General features: G+C 39.9%; 1 protein-coding gene and 1 pseudogene across 6 annotated transcripts in view; one reads left to right on the top strand and one right to left on the bottom strand.

Annotated features, from left to right (window-relative positions):
• Window positions 1–14,969, bottom strand: part of MACROD2 (mono-ADP ribosylhydrolase 2) — a 2,124,656-nt gene that overhangs the window by 126,404 nt on the left and 1,983,283 nt on the right. The gene's annotated exons all lie outside the window — the stretch shown is intronic.
• Window positions 7,643–11,391, top strand: LOC109458415 (large ribosomal subunit protein uL24 pseudogene; annotated as a pseudogene).

Raw genomic sequence — 14,969 nt, 5'->3', positions numbered from 1 at the left:
GTTCGTAGGTGTTATAAATGTCTAGTCACCTTGTAGTACACCTGAAACTAATATAATATTGTATTCCAGCTGAAAAATAATATTTTAAAAAGCCCACTACACTACATATCTGGTGGTGGTAGATATAGTTATAGTTTTGCAAACAAGTGAGTTATAAGTAGAGAACTTTAATAAATGTACAATTTATTTAAAAAAAAAAAACCTGTAAAAAAAAAAAAAAAAAGAAAGAAATGCCCCTTAGCACTGGTTTAAAGAGGATGAGAGATTTGGAACAGAGTTGAACCCAAGCCATAGTCTGGAGCAAAGCCCAGGCAATTCACAGCTTGAGCTGCCCATTTGAGCACAACCTATATCAGCTGAGCCACAGTCAACCTGCAAGCCTATGATCATGTGGACATACATTTTTGTTGTAAGGTACTGCATTCTGGGGTGATTTGTCACAGAGTATCATTGTGACAATAGCTGATTAATAAAATGGTATAATAATTTTTCTCAGCTCAGTAAGGCTCAATTTTTTTTTAAAGTTAGTACTCTTAATTTATTAAGAATTTAGTCTTTAATTGTGTATTTTACTACCTACCTACATTTTTATCTCATACATTCCAAAACTCTCTAGAAGATACACAATTGAAAAATAAATTTAGTTCATACAAGGGAAAAATGCTCTCAAAGAGTATGTACTGCTATGAATGGTGTTTATATTTCATTTAATAGAGCCATGTGAGCAGCAAGATAATACTAATTAGTACCAGCTAACATTTATTGCATATTGGCTATGTTCTGCTCAGTGTCTAAGTGTTTCACATAGATTATCACATTTAATTCACATAACAAGTCAATAATGATGTAGGCATTATTATTATGCACATTCCAAGATATGGAAACCGAGGTACAGAGATGTTAAATAATTTGCCTAAGATCCTACAGCTAGCAAGTGATGGCAGCAGGGTTTAAAGTCAGTCAACTGATGCCCACTACCGCCTCACTGGAAAGGTAACTAATATTTGTGTCTGGTTCAGATATTTAAATTATGCATCAGTAAAAATGTGGGAAAATGGTAGCGGAAGAACTAGGCTATAATCTTATACAGATTAACACAGAACACTAAGGGCGTGGAGAATTGAGCTCTTCTGACACTTATGCCAAGTGTGTGTAATGTTATAAATCTAGACTTGTTTTTTTTAAATGTTAAAGATATTTTTATTATGGTATAATTTTAAACAGAATGTTACAACAACAGTACAAGGAATTTCCTGCTTTTCTGAACCATTTGAGAGTAAGTTGGGGTCATAATCACTATCTAGACACCTTCCTCAACCCTGAATACTGTAGTGTGTATTTTCTTTTTCTTTTTCAAGATTTTATTGGGGAAGGGGAACAGGACTTTATTGGGGAACACTGTGTACTTCCAGGCCTTTTTATTTCCAAGTCAAGTTGTTGTCCTTTCAATCTCAGTTGTGGAGGGTGCTGTTCAGCTTCAAGTTGTTGTTCTTTCAGTCTTAGTTGTGGAGGGCGCAGCTCAGCTCCAGGTCCAGTTGCCGTCGCTAGTTGCAGGGGGCACAGCCCACCATCCCTTGCCGGAGTCAAACCAGCAACCTTGTGGTTGAGAGGATGCGCTCCAACCAACTGAGCCATCTGGGAGCTCAGCGGCAGCTCAGCTCAAGGTGCTGTGTTCAATTTTAGTTGCAGGGGGCACTGCCCACCATCCCTTGTGGGAGTCGAGGAATTGAACCGGCAACCTTGTGGTTGAGAGCCCGCACTCCAACCAACTGAGCCATCCGGGAGGCAGCTCAGCTCAAGGTGCCGTGTTCAACCTTAGTTTCAGGGGGCAGAGCCCACCATCCCTTGCAGGACTCGAGGAGTTGAACTGTCAGCCTTGTGGTTGAGAGCCCACTGGCCCATGTGGGAATCGAACCTGCAGCCTTCGGAGTTAGGAGCATGGAGCTCTAACCACCTGAGCCACCGGGCCGGCCCTGTAGTGTGTGTTTTCTTCAAACAAGGACATTCTCTTCCAGAACCACAATGCAACCATCAAGATCAGGAGATTAGCATTAATGATATTCATATTGTCTAAACCACAGACCACATTCAAGTTTTGCCAATTTTCCAATAATGTCTTTCATAGCAATCGAAGCTCAAACACTGCATTTAGTTGCCATGTCTCTTCGATCTCCTTCAATCTGAGACAGCCGTGCCTCTCCAAACCTGGCCCAGCTCTGCACTGGGTGATTACCACCTCCCCCACAACTTTCAATGTCAATGCCTACCTTGCTGTGGGGACAGAGTCCCAGAGAGCAGTTTCTAGCCTCTCTGCCTCACGTGGGGAGGTACTGGCTCTGGTAGTGAATGGTCATTAGCTGTGATTGGTTGGCCTTCAGCTGTAATCGGTTGGCCAATTGGCTACTGATGTAACTGCAGGGCTGCATTGATTGGTTGGTTGGTTGGCAGGCAGAGAGGTGAATGGCGGACTGTGGATCGTGTTGCTACTACTACGAGTGTCTCACCTGGCAGTCAGAGAGAATATGGTGGTATGACTCCCCTATCTATGGCTCCGTGGGTGTTCCTTTTTGGCCTAGCCATATCCTGCGTTCTTATGTGGGGAGCAGGACTAGAGACCCTGCAGGCTGCCCAGCACGGCAAATGGCACAGCGAGCAGGGTCTCCAGCACGACACTTGCTTAACCCTTCTTAATGGCTTTAGGAAGAAAGGAAGAAGGGGGGAGGAAGGGAGGGAGGGAAGAAAGGTTAGTTCTTCCTAGGCACCAGGGCACTTACATACTTACATACCTCATACCGATTACCACAAATCCTACAACAGTTTTCCTGAGTTAGACTTTTATCTACATTTTTACAGATGAAGAAATCAAGGTTGTAGGAGGTCAAGTAACTTTCCTGAAGTTCCACAATTAGTGTCAGAGACGGGACTTTAACTCAGGTCCAGATTATGCCAAAGCCTGAGGCCTCTCTTCCTTGCCTTGCAGATTCCTGTGACTTTTTCTGACACTTGAGAGCTAAGTTGTAAGTCCTCTGCTGGGAGATGCCCTTGCTCCTCCTGTGGTATCCTCAGCACCCAGCACAGTGCCTGAAATCCATTAGAGGCTCCAAACACTTGTCAAAGGATTAAGAAGGAAATATCATTTCCCACTAAGCAGTAATCATCTTTTTGCTTGAACCATATTTTAGTTCTTGATGTAGAAAAGGCACAGTGTCTGTCTGAGCCTCTGGTTGAACATCATTAAACAGTGGATTAGTTTTAAAATGTCACATCTCTTTGATCACACACAATGGTTCCTAAAAGTCAAATGTGTTGATGGGTAGGAAGCACAAGTAGTTAGAGTCCATCAGCTCTCACCAACCCCTGGTGCAGCCTCCATCCCTTCTCTCCTGGATTATGGCAATGTTTTCCAATGTGCTTTGCTGTCCTCAAAGTCTATTCCCAACCTAGAAGCCAGATGCTTTGTGTTAAAATGTAAGTCACATCATACCATTTCCCTGCTCAAATGCTCTAAACACCCAAAGGCAACATGGCCTATTGCTTTCCTGCTCTGACTTCTTTCTGGTTTCCTCCCCACTCACCCTGCTCCAGACACAATGGCCTCTGTGCTATTCCTCCAGCACACTAGAGTCTCTTCTCTCCAGGTCTTTGTCCTGCCCGACCCCTCTGCCCGGACTGTGTTTCCCTCATGTTCTTTAGGTCTTTGCTCAAATGGCCCCTTTTCAATGAGGTATATGCAGAGCACTGCATTTAAAATGGTGGCATCTCCTCACCCCCACACACTCCATCCTCCTTATTTTTATTTATTTTTTTCCAATCACCATTTTCTGATATATAATTTATGTAGGTATTATATCCGTTGTTTATGTCTATCTATCCTCATTTGATTGTAAACTCCTCCAAGGCAAGGATCTTTGTTTGCTTCATTACCTGATGTTTCCTAACTACCTAGAAGGAGCACATGGTAGGTGTTCAATAAACTTTTGTGAATTAATGAAATAGGCTCTTCCCTTACTTGGTCTTGCATGGCTAATTCACAGATTAATCAGAAAAAAAGGAAAGTTATCTTCTATTCCAAGATTATCAAGAATATACTAATGGGATGTGTTACTTTGAAATATAAGGTTCATACAACATATTGGGTAGACACAGAGCCCAAGCTTTTGTTACAGAATACCTGTCACCATTTGGTGTTCTTACTGGAGCAGCTACCTAAGAGGAGGAATCCCTTCTCTAGGCCAGTGGAGATTTTCTGTGGACCTTGTTATAATACAGTTATCCAGACTGAAGACTTAGAACTTCATGGCAAGGTAGTAGTACATGTTTAGCCATTTCAGGGAAATTCTGAGCAGTGCTCTTCTGGCTGCTAGGACCAGTTCTACTCAAAATAAACTCAGATGGTATTATAAGCATGCCCCATTCACAGGCAGTTTGTAAGATCTACAGGTTAACCTTCAATTACAGACAGGGAAGACAACCATCTTGATTCTGTCTCTTCCTAAGAATGTCCCCAAAGAGGAAATAATTGAACTTGTTGTTTTTAAAGCATGTGTCTGTCAAGGGAGATCTAAATGTGACACATGTTCAAGGAAAGAAAACACATAAGACAGTAGCATGCAACTGTCCCTTTCATACATTTTGTATGTGGTACATAGAGTGCCAAGTGTTCAATAAGGAACTCAACAGATATCTGCTGAGGGACTGAACTCTAGCATTTCCACATTGAAGTATGACCTTGGCATACCAACTTGTGGCATATCTCGGTATAAAAATAGCACAAGGCAATGCACCACAGATCTACCTTCAATATCACACATACCCTCTTAATAGATAACATATGGTTCTCCCATATGGCATGTTAATACAATGCTTTTACTCTGATATGGTTAGTTTTTAATCCAAGGATTTCCAAGTACTTTACAAACACTATTCATTAGCACAGTCATCCCTGGGGAGGTTGCAGCACCTCACAGAGATACAAAGCATCCTGCATACACTCAATAACCATTAAAGAATGACAATAATTAGAAATATATTAATGTGGCAATTTTTCTTAAAGATTAGGAAAGCAATAAATGGGAATCAAGCAACTTTCCCAAAGACTTCCAATGACTTTGTGGTATAACCAGGGCTAGAAATCAACTTATGCTGATACTAATGGTCATTCTACTAGTTGACCTGGGCTGGTGAATTGACCATAAATTATACTGTTCTTCAGGTATGCACATAACCTGGAGTCTACACCACAAATGGGAAAATTATGATCAGAATAAAGTTAGCATAGTAGCGTTATGATGGATTTCTTTGCTCTCTCTTAAACACAACAACAATTGCACTCTATTAATTTTAAACCGTACGGTTAAATTTTCTTCTAAAAACTACATTTATCTGTCATTTATGTTTCTGAATTGATATAATTGGTGTGCCTACACATTTGTTTAAAACAGGCGCACATTGTGATTTGTGCAGATGTTAAATACAAAACTGGGAAGATGAAACAATGTTTTGCTTTTCTTTTGGTTGAAGAATATAAAGTATATAAAGATGTTCTCTGACTGGAAGAATCACTGCATGAATACATTCAAAAGCTCTTAGGTATCCTTGTCATCTATTAATGTTTGTTGAGTACCTACAAAGTTTAAGATGATGGAGAGAGAACAAATTAGGCTGTTCAGGAGACAAAAGACTTTCCCTTTGGGAGTTGACAAAAGATAGATGGAGTAGTTTCGTGAAATGTATCTACCTGCACGAGGTGAAATTCAGGCCAGTGACAACAATTATCTGGAGGAAAATATAAAATTTGATAATATATATATATATGAATAATTGTTGGGTATTTGAATTAAATGAGGAATGTCCAAGTAAGTGCTTCAGTTGTCCACTTTGCTTTGTCCACATGAATCTTTGGGGGAAATCGCTGGTTAAAGACGTGCACGTGCTGAGTGCAGGTGTTCCTCAGGGCAGAACAATTCCATACACGTGTGTTTGGAGCTGCAGGTGGCCCCGTGTTACTACATCACCAGGGAAGAAAAACCTTCATTTTCATGTTTCTATCACTTTTCCCTCTTTACAACAGTTTGTTCCTTCAATGTTGAAACATGCTCTTTTAAGTGGTGAAAACAAAAATTTTAAGATTCTGATTTGAAATTTTGAAATTTAGGAGATAAGCAATGTACAATTTAGTATAATTCCACAATTTAGTATAAACGTTTTATAAACATGTGCCCTCAAACTATAATCCTATACATGATAAAAATAGACAACCACTTATATCAACCATAAAAACAACAGTGCTCGCTAGGTCTTTTATCTCTCTTTAAAAATTGCAGAATTCTGGTAATAATTTTGTTGAGCCACATGATTACTTAATAGCTATTTGATATTGCACCAGAATAAATTTCAACATATTATTCCTTTTATTTCATGTGAAAATAATTCGTAAGGGCAGAAACCACACACCTTTAGGTAGAGAGAGTGCATGTTTTATTCATGTGGGGATTTAGGCCCAGAAAGCTGCCTTCCCTAGGACCCAGTGCTTTCCTTTTAGAGGAATAACTTGGAAGTAATTCTGTCTGGAGCAGCAGTTCTCAAACTTCTCGGTGCATCAATATCCCTTGGAAGGCTTGTTAAAATACAGATTGTGGGGTTCCTGTTCAGCAGAGCTGGAGCATCCGAGTTTCTAATAAGTTCCCAGATGATGTTGATGCTGCAGGTCTGGGCACCATACTTTGAGAACCACTGGTCCAGGCACTAGAGTACTAACTGGTAAGAACAAAAAGTATGATATGATTTATTTTCATTCATTATATATAGCTACAGATAGCCCATTTTTAGCTTCATTAGTGTATTGTTCATTTTCCAACTTTTTCTTTCTCTCAATAGCTGAGTAATCCCTGAGACTACACTAATATTTTTTAGAAAGAAAAATGTTAGACTTTTTTTCATGAAATAAATCTGTAAAATTTACCTTTTAATTCATTAAAACTGTAATTAAGTCACCTTATCTTAAAATGTATTCATCACTGAACAAAACTTTGAGGAGGTTTCCTTTGTTCTGGACACTGGGTGCTACAGACAGAGGAGTAAAGGTGGGAGCCCATCCCCACCAGGAGCTCACCTGGGAGACAACGAGTGTCATACAACCCAGGTTACATACAACAAACCCTGTGCAGGGAGAACTGTGGGAGCTCTTAGAAGAAACACCCCCAATTCCAGTCCAGAGGAATCAGGGAAGCTTTCTCAGAAGAGGCACAGTCTCACCTGAGAACTTTACTATTGAACAAATATTTACTGAGCACCCAGTCTCTATCAGACTCTCTTTTAGAACTTTGCGACCCACTGTGATAGCAGCTAGCCTGGTGTGGCTATTGAGCCGTTGAAGGGCAGAATGTCCAAATTGAAATGTTTTTTAAATGTCAAATGCACGTCACATTTTGAAGACAACACTAAATAATGTAAAATATCTTATTAACAATTTTTATATTGATTCCAAGTAGAAATGACATTACTTTGGCTACACTGGGTTAAATAAAATATAGAATTAGAATTAATATCACCTGTTTCTCTTACTTTTTTTAACACTACTTCTCAAAAATTAAAAAAAAAATCATGTGCTTTTGTGACTCACATTTCATTTTTATTGAAGGGCATGGCTCTAGAGATAACTAGTAAGGAAAGGAGCTCTGGAGTTCAGTCTAGTGGAGCAGGTAGATATTGTCTCACATCCCTACCACTGTCCCTTGTCACTCATCTCTGATTTCTCTGCATTCTAGTGGCTTCTTCTCATGAACACTGTGGCACTCCACCTTAGGGGTTTTTCTAGTCTCAACAGGATGCCTGCCCTGAGCAGCCAATTTGGAAGCAGCTCTCAACCAATGATGGACAGGAGTAGGTGTATTAATACCGTGCTTTTGTGCTCAGGGGGATAACTGAGGCACATCCTACATCGTCTCCCAGAGTTCTCCTTCAGGACCCAGTCCCAGCTGCCCACAGGACAATATGCCTGTTCAAGCACTTGTATTTGTTTCTTTCCCTTCCTCGTCTTACTTCCATTCTTCCCTCCTGGTGCTTCCTGGGATCACCCTCCAATTGCTTGCCCTGCAATCCTTGTCTTAGGGCTAGCTTCTGGGGAACCTGATCTAAGACATTTTAAAATCAAACAATTACACAAACATATTATCCCCCATCGTGATACTGATACTAATGGAGGAAAGTACAGGTTGCAAACAGGACTTCTAACAAGGTCATCAGAGGGGGTTTTCCCATGGAAAGGACATTTTAGCTGACAAGTTTAAGGCATTTACCCCATGAAATTAATCAGTAGAATTTAATGATGCAAAAGAGGGAGACATGGATGAGTGTTACAGGTGGAGTGAAGAACATGTCCAAAGGCCCTTATGAGGGAAAGACAGTGGCATCTTTGAAGACTGGGGGGTGATCAATGGAACTGGAATGCAGAGAGTGAGTGCCATAAAATGGGCCTAAGTGGGAAATATTCATGCAAATGGAGTAGGGTGAACTGAGGGGAGAGGGAATATTCTACAGGTTGGGGAATAAGACCCAGAGGTGAAATTGAGCATTATGTTTGGGGAGTCACAGGGACTGAGTTTCAGTGACATCAAAGAGAATAGAGCAAGGAGAGAAGCCAGATAAGAACAAGTGGTTGTATTACAAAGGGCTCTGTACCCTTTGCTAAGGAGGAAGACACTTCCATGAAGGGAACTAGGGAACCATGAAAGGTTCTCTCTCACATGGTTGTTTTGTGGGGGTATGGATTGGGTGGGACGGGGGCAGGAGGGGCAGAGAAAAGTGACCCATGTGAAATTGATTAAAATACTCCAGATAAGAGATATTGTGGTATATATATGATAAATATTCCATTTTACAGATGAAGAAAATTTTGGATAGTTTCAATAACTCTTCCAAAGGTCTCATAGCTATTAGAGAATGGAAACAGGATTTGAGCCTTGGTTATCGACCTCCAAAGTGAAATCTATTAATTACCATATTATAACGCTAGCTGGAATTTCACCCAAGCACATAGCCTGGGAAAATTGGAGGTTGGCGACATAGGGGTTATTTTGGTTTCAAGTGCACATGAGATGTTCAGTAGAGACGTTTCAGTGGATAGGAAGAGAAGCCAAGACGGAGAGAAAAAAATAGCTCAGTAAAAATCCTTCTAAAATAATACCTAGAAATTTGCATAAGATTTTTTGAAAAAGAAAATACATAGTTATACTAGTTGCTGAAATTCCTGGTTAACTTTCTGTTTTTTTGTGACCTTGTCTGGGTTGTGTATTTTGACTGATGGTAAGCAATAATTACTTCCAGTATCTGTTCTCTGTATGTCACAAATAAGAATAGATCCTATTGAAAGCCCTCCTGTCCAGCGTAAGAAAAAGAAAAACTCTAGCCTCCTTTCTCCCATCTCTGCATACATTATGTGATTCCCAGACCGATTATAATTCCTCCTTCTCCTGCATGTGTCCAATATTCTCATTTCTTTCCCATAAAGCTGTGCTTTAAGAAAGCATCAGCTGTCATTATCAATTTAGTGTAAATTACTCTTATTAATAACCCATCATATCTTCCAAGACTACTATACTACTCTAATTATCCAGTATTCTTACCTAACAGTAGTTTCTGTAATTACTATAGTAAGCATCAAGACCTCTTGGTCTTGAATTTAAATCCCCCCTAATTTCTACTAGGCATATTCCAAAAAAAGGTATTGGGGTCTTACTTTATTTTGAACACATGCAATTCTATATATATATTTTTTCTTTATGTTCTCTTCCCAATTGTATCGATCTTTCCTCTCTGCAAGGGCAATATCTACTGGCAATGGATAATCTCTTTGAGATAAAAATCACATTCTTAACAGCCACCTAAAACAATTAGTCAACAGATTCAAGGACTAGGGAAAAATTGTCTAGGGGGGGTTGATGTTATTTTAGACAAGTCAATGTAAATATCAGAAGCCACATCAAAAGACAAATAGGAACATATGTTTCTTCTCTCCTGGTGGCAGAGTAGGCTACAGACAATTAAATATTGTCAGTATGTACATTGCTATAGACATAAAATGACACTTGAATCCCTAGCTGTACAGTTTTCTGGCATGTGCTGTGTTCTTTCTGCCAAATTAGTTCATTTGCAGAAGTCTGCCCTTATCTAATGTACTATTTTTTGGATAACTCTAAAAGAATTCCAGTTGTCTCCTCTTCAAAAATATGTTTAGTAAAAACATATATTGGAGGCCCTGTGATCAATGAAAAGAGAAATCTCTGCAACTGACTGCATACATTCAAAATGGAATTCAGTCTGCCTAGTGGACATTGGCCTATTCCCTTTCATGGGTGCTAGGGACAGTCATTTAATGCAGAGCTGTCTCCCACTTAAACTAACAGAACCACCATGAGGAGGTGGTGAATGTAGCAGGGAGCAGTAGACAGAAATGGCTCGGTGGTGGAGGGATGGTGCAGTACAACCAGTAAGGAAGACCACAGGAGAACACTCTCACCACAACAGCTTGAGAAATGTTTTTAGGACTTTCTGTCTTCTTGGCAGTTCGCTTTTTGGAATAAATTACTCTATTTCTCCCAGTTCTCATTACAAATGTCAAATGATCCTGGACTTGTGGAACCAATTTCCCTGTTTTACTCCAGAAGATCTATAGTTTCTAGAACTATCAAATGACCTTGAGTTTTTAATATTTATGCTGTGAATGTTTTCTTCAGAAAACCCCTGAATAACAGTATTGTAATGAATGCTGCCTTGTGACTGCAAATGCCAATCAAAAACATGTCCAGTTAGATAAAAAGCTTTTTCTGATCACATGACAATGTTTGGACAAATACTCATACATGCACATACTACTGGAACCATTCAAACGAATGTTAAGTGAATAATTTTCTCAAAAACTGATTATCCTCTCCGCTTCTGTGGCCACCGCTGAAGCGCCATCGTTGAAAACGAAGTTCAACGCCTTTGTGACTTCTGACCGGAGCAAGAACCGTAAAAGACATTTCAGTGCACCTTCCCACATTCGCTCTTCTTTCCAAAGAGCTGAGACAGAAGTACAATGTCGACCCATGCCCATCTGAAAGGGTGATGAGGTTCAGGCTGTCCGAGGACACCACAAAGGGCAGCAAACTGGCAAAGTGCTCCAGGTTTACAGGCAGAAATATGTCATCTACACTGAATGAGTGCAGCGGGAGAAGGCGAACGTGCGGCACGACAGTTCATGTGGGCATTCACCCCAGCAAAGTGGTTATCACCAGACTAAAGCCAGACAAAGACCGCAAAAAGATCCTTGAACCCAAAGCCAAATCTCACCAAGTAGGAAAGGAAAAGGGCTAATATAAGGAAGAAACAATTGAGAAGATGCAGGAATAAAGTAATCTTATATACAGCTTTCATTAAAAGCTGTTAAAATGAAAAAAACAAACTGATTATCAAATTTATGATTGGAATCATTTACAAGAATAAATAATTACAAGAATAAACATTATGTATGAAAAATAAAAGATGACTCTTCAGTGTGTCCTATTAAAGCAAATTAAATTATGATTTTGGTCAGTTATAATTACACTAATAACGAGTCCAAAAAGGTAAGTTTAAAAGAGTTGAACAAAGACATAAAACTGCAGTTGTTATGATTAAAAGTAGAAATACATACCTGATTCATCGCCCTTTAAACAACTTCCTTTATCCATAGCCTAAACTCCCCACTTTTGCAAGATTTTGCCATATTTTCATGTAGCAACTTGAGTGACCAATTTTACAGTGCTACGGGTTTGGCATAGTAATAAAATAAGAAATCAGCACTACTTATCTGGGACTATTTGAAACATTAAATCTGATGAGCAACTTTTAATTTCTCCCTTCAGTTTTTTTTTTTTTTTTTTTTTTTGCCTCTTCTTATATGAATTCATTAATCATATAAATGTTAACACATTATCATTGACTCATGGACTGAATAATACATTTTTACTAATGCTGTGATAAAATTAAAATGTAGTTTTTTTTTGTTTTTTTTTTTTTTTAAGGATTCTCATCCAAGGATTTTGATTTCAGTTGCTGATAAGAACTCAGGATGCTTTTTTTTTTTTTTTTTTTTTTTTGGTGTATTCAAAGTCACTCATGAGGCATGTTGATATTAGAGAAAGCAGCAAAAACACGAAAGTCAAAGTATGAGACAGGATTATTTTTCACCATTAAAAGCCGTATCAGACACAAATTCCCTAAACATCACCACTGCCTTAGAAAGCCTTTGTGGTGCCAATATTTAGTGAGCAGTAAGGAACACTTACTGGCAGTTCATACATTCTTCACTCTGCTTGTTGGAAGGTTATTGTTATTCATGTGATGGATAAAAAAGCAAAATGAGTTCTCTGAGAGACCATAACCCTGCAGGTCCATAATTCTTCTCTGACAGTACCACATTAGTCATTTTAGTGACTTAATTTTTGAACCTGTTTCTGTATCCCTGAAGGATCGAGAAAAATCCTATATAAAATGTATTCAACGTGAAAAGAGGGCTCTCAGTTCTTTACCTCAAGTAAGATAAATTAGAGACATGGAAAGGAGACTCTGTTATCATGCTTGGGTGATATGGAGAAGGACATCTAAAGATTTCCCAAGGACAGAATGAGCATGTTTCTATGATTATTTTAGAGCAAGGGTCAGCAAACTCCAGCCTGCAGACCTGCTTTCCTATGCCCTGCATGCTAGGAATGGTTTTTACATTTTTAAAGGGTTGTAATAAAAACAAAGAAAAATATGCGACAGAGACCATATGTGGCCTGTGAAGCCAAAAATATTTCCCATCTGGTCCTTTATAGATGTGTGCTGACTCCTGTTTTAGGGCAACCTGATGAAATAGCAGATGACTCAGCCTACAAAAACCACACATGTGAATGCCTAATTGGAGGGCACTTATCCATGTGGTATGTAGGAGCTGGCTTGATCCACAACCACCTCCTGTCCACCTCCTGTCCACTGCTTCAAGGCAGTGGACTCCCCATCTCTCACATGTTTTTACTGATTGCAAACCCTTATGTGGAATTGAAAAGGACTTTTGACTTAAACATGAGCTTAAGTCAATAAGAGGATATAATATTTGAAGGGGTGTCAAGTAATCTAAGGGCAGAGGCACAGCCAAAATGTAAGAAAGCCTTGGAATAGGAAACTGGAAAACTGTTTGGAATTATGGAGATTTTAAAATATGCCCACAAAATCTGAGCTACTTGTCCCTTCATGAGGTTGAGTTTAATTTGCCTCCCTTTGAGTGGATACTGGACTTAGGGACTTGTTTCTAATTAACAGAATATGGTAGAAATTATAGTATGTCACTTGTGAGATTAGGTTACAAAAGTCTGCCACTTCTCTCTTGAACGTGCTATCATTCTCTTGGGTCACTTGCTCTGGAGTAAGCCCGCTGCCACGTCAGGAGGATACAGATCAGCCTACGGAGAGGTCCACATGGTGAAGAACTGAGTTCTCTGGCCGACAGTCAGCAAGAAAGTACCCAGAGCCAGCCTCCCCCGTGAGATGGGTGTGTGGGAGGGTGTGGTAAGTATATGGGGACATTGAGCTGAGTAGACACTACAAATATTATGTTTATCCCACCTTCAAGCAGCTATGGGTGTGATGGACCCACCACGGCTGAGTCAATTTTAATGTATTTATGTTTCTTTCCAGCTGCAGTCTGCTCTTGTCTTCATAGATTGCAACTCTTCCTGATCCAGCCAAGTTTATCAAACCCTTCCTCATTCGTGGTAACTGATTTTTTAGTTTCTAAGTCCAGAACAGTGGGTTTTCTCTGAAGGAATCTCCATATTGCCTACAGAGAATTACCCTCTAGTAATTGAAACTGTTTACCCAGCACGCTCCTTTCTCCATTTCCCCCCACCTACCCTCCGCTTACCTCTTTTCTTTTACTTCACCAGTCCTCCTCTACCCATTCCCTAGTTTCCCTGCTCTGTGCACTTTGAGGCACCAATGCCAGCAGACAGCCTTCCTCCTTCCCACCCCCACGCCCTTACACATTTAGCTCAAAGAGCCTTGGATGCAAAATGTACCTGATCTGATCTAGCCCTCTCATGTGTACAAAGGAGGGAACTGAAACTTACCTAAGAAGTCTGAGAAATCATCCCCTTTGACCCACGACATTAAAACATATAAAGGTAGGTTTGATTACCATTTGTTTTCCACGTATGGAACACTTAATACTACTTAGTGTTATATTGTGATGTAATAAGAAATGCAAAATTAGACTTTATTTCCAGTTCCTGACATAGAGCTCCTAAAACCCCTGTAATGTTCTGAGTGGTACAGGTGACAGAAACATCTTTCTTTATAAATAATTAGCTCTTTTCAAACACACCTGAGCTTATGCTAATACGGTGACTCTTGGTGGGCTCCCAGATAGCTTCAGGATGGGGGATAGTTGCCAGAGAACTCAACCATGTTATTGGAGGGTTGGTACTTTCAGCCCCATTCCTGACCTCTGGGGAGGGGAGAGGGGCTGGCAATTGAGTCAGTCACCAAAGGCCAATGATTTAATCAATCATGCCTATGTAATGGAAGCTTCATACAAACCCTGAGCAACAGGGTTTGAAGAGTTTCTAGGTGGGTGATTGCATCCACGTGCTGGGGATGTATTATTCCAACTCCACAGAAGGTCTTGTGTTTGGGACCCTCTGGGTTTTATCCTACGCACCTCTTTATCTGGCTGTTCTTTTTCATCCTTTATAATATCCTTTATAATAAATGGGTAATAGTGAGTAAACTGTTTCCCCTGAGTTCTGTGAGTTGCTCTAGCAAATTATAAAACCCCAAGAGGGGCTTATGAGGACTCCCTTTCTTAATAGCCAGTCAGTCAAAAGTGGGTGGCCTGGACTTACAATTGGCATCTGAAGCAGTCTTGTGGGACTGAACCCTTAACCTGTGGGGTCTGACAATAACTCTGT

This window comes from Rhinolophus sinicus, chromosome 13 (genome assembly GCF_057876585.1).
Source record: "Rhinolophus sinicus isolate RSI-liver-muscle chromosome 13, RSI-T2T, whole genome shotgun sequence".
Classification (NCBI taxonomy): domain Eukaryota; kingdom Metazoa; phylum Chordata; class Mammalia; order Chiroptera; family Rhinolophidae; genus Rhinolophus; species Rhinolophus sinicus.
This window is presented reverse-complemented; position numbering and strand designations above follow the sequence as displayed.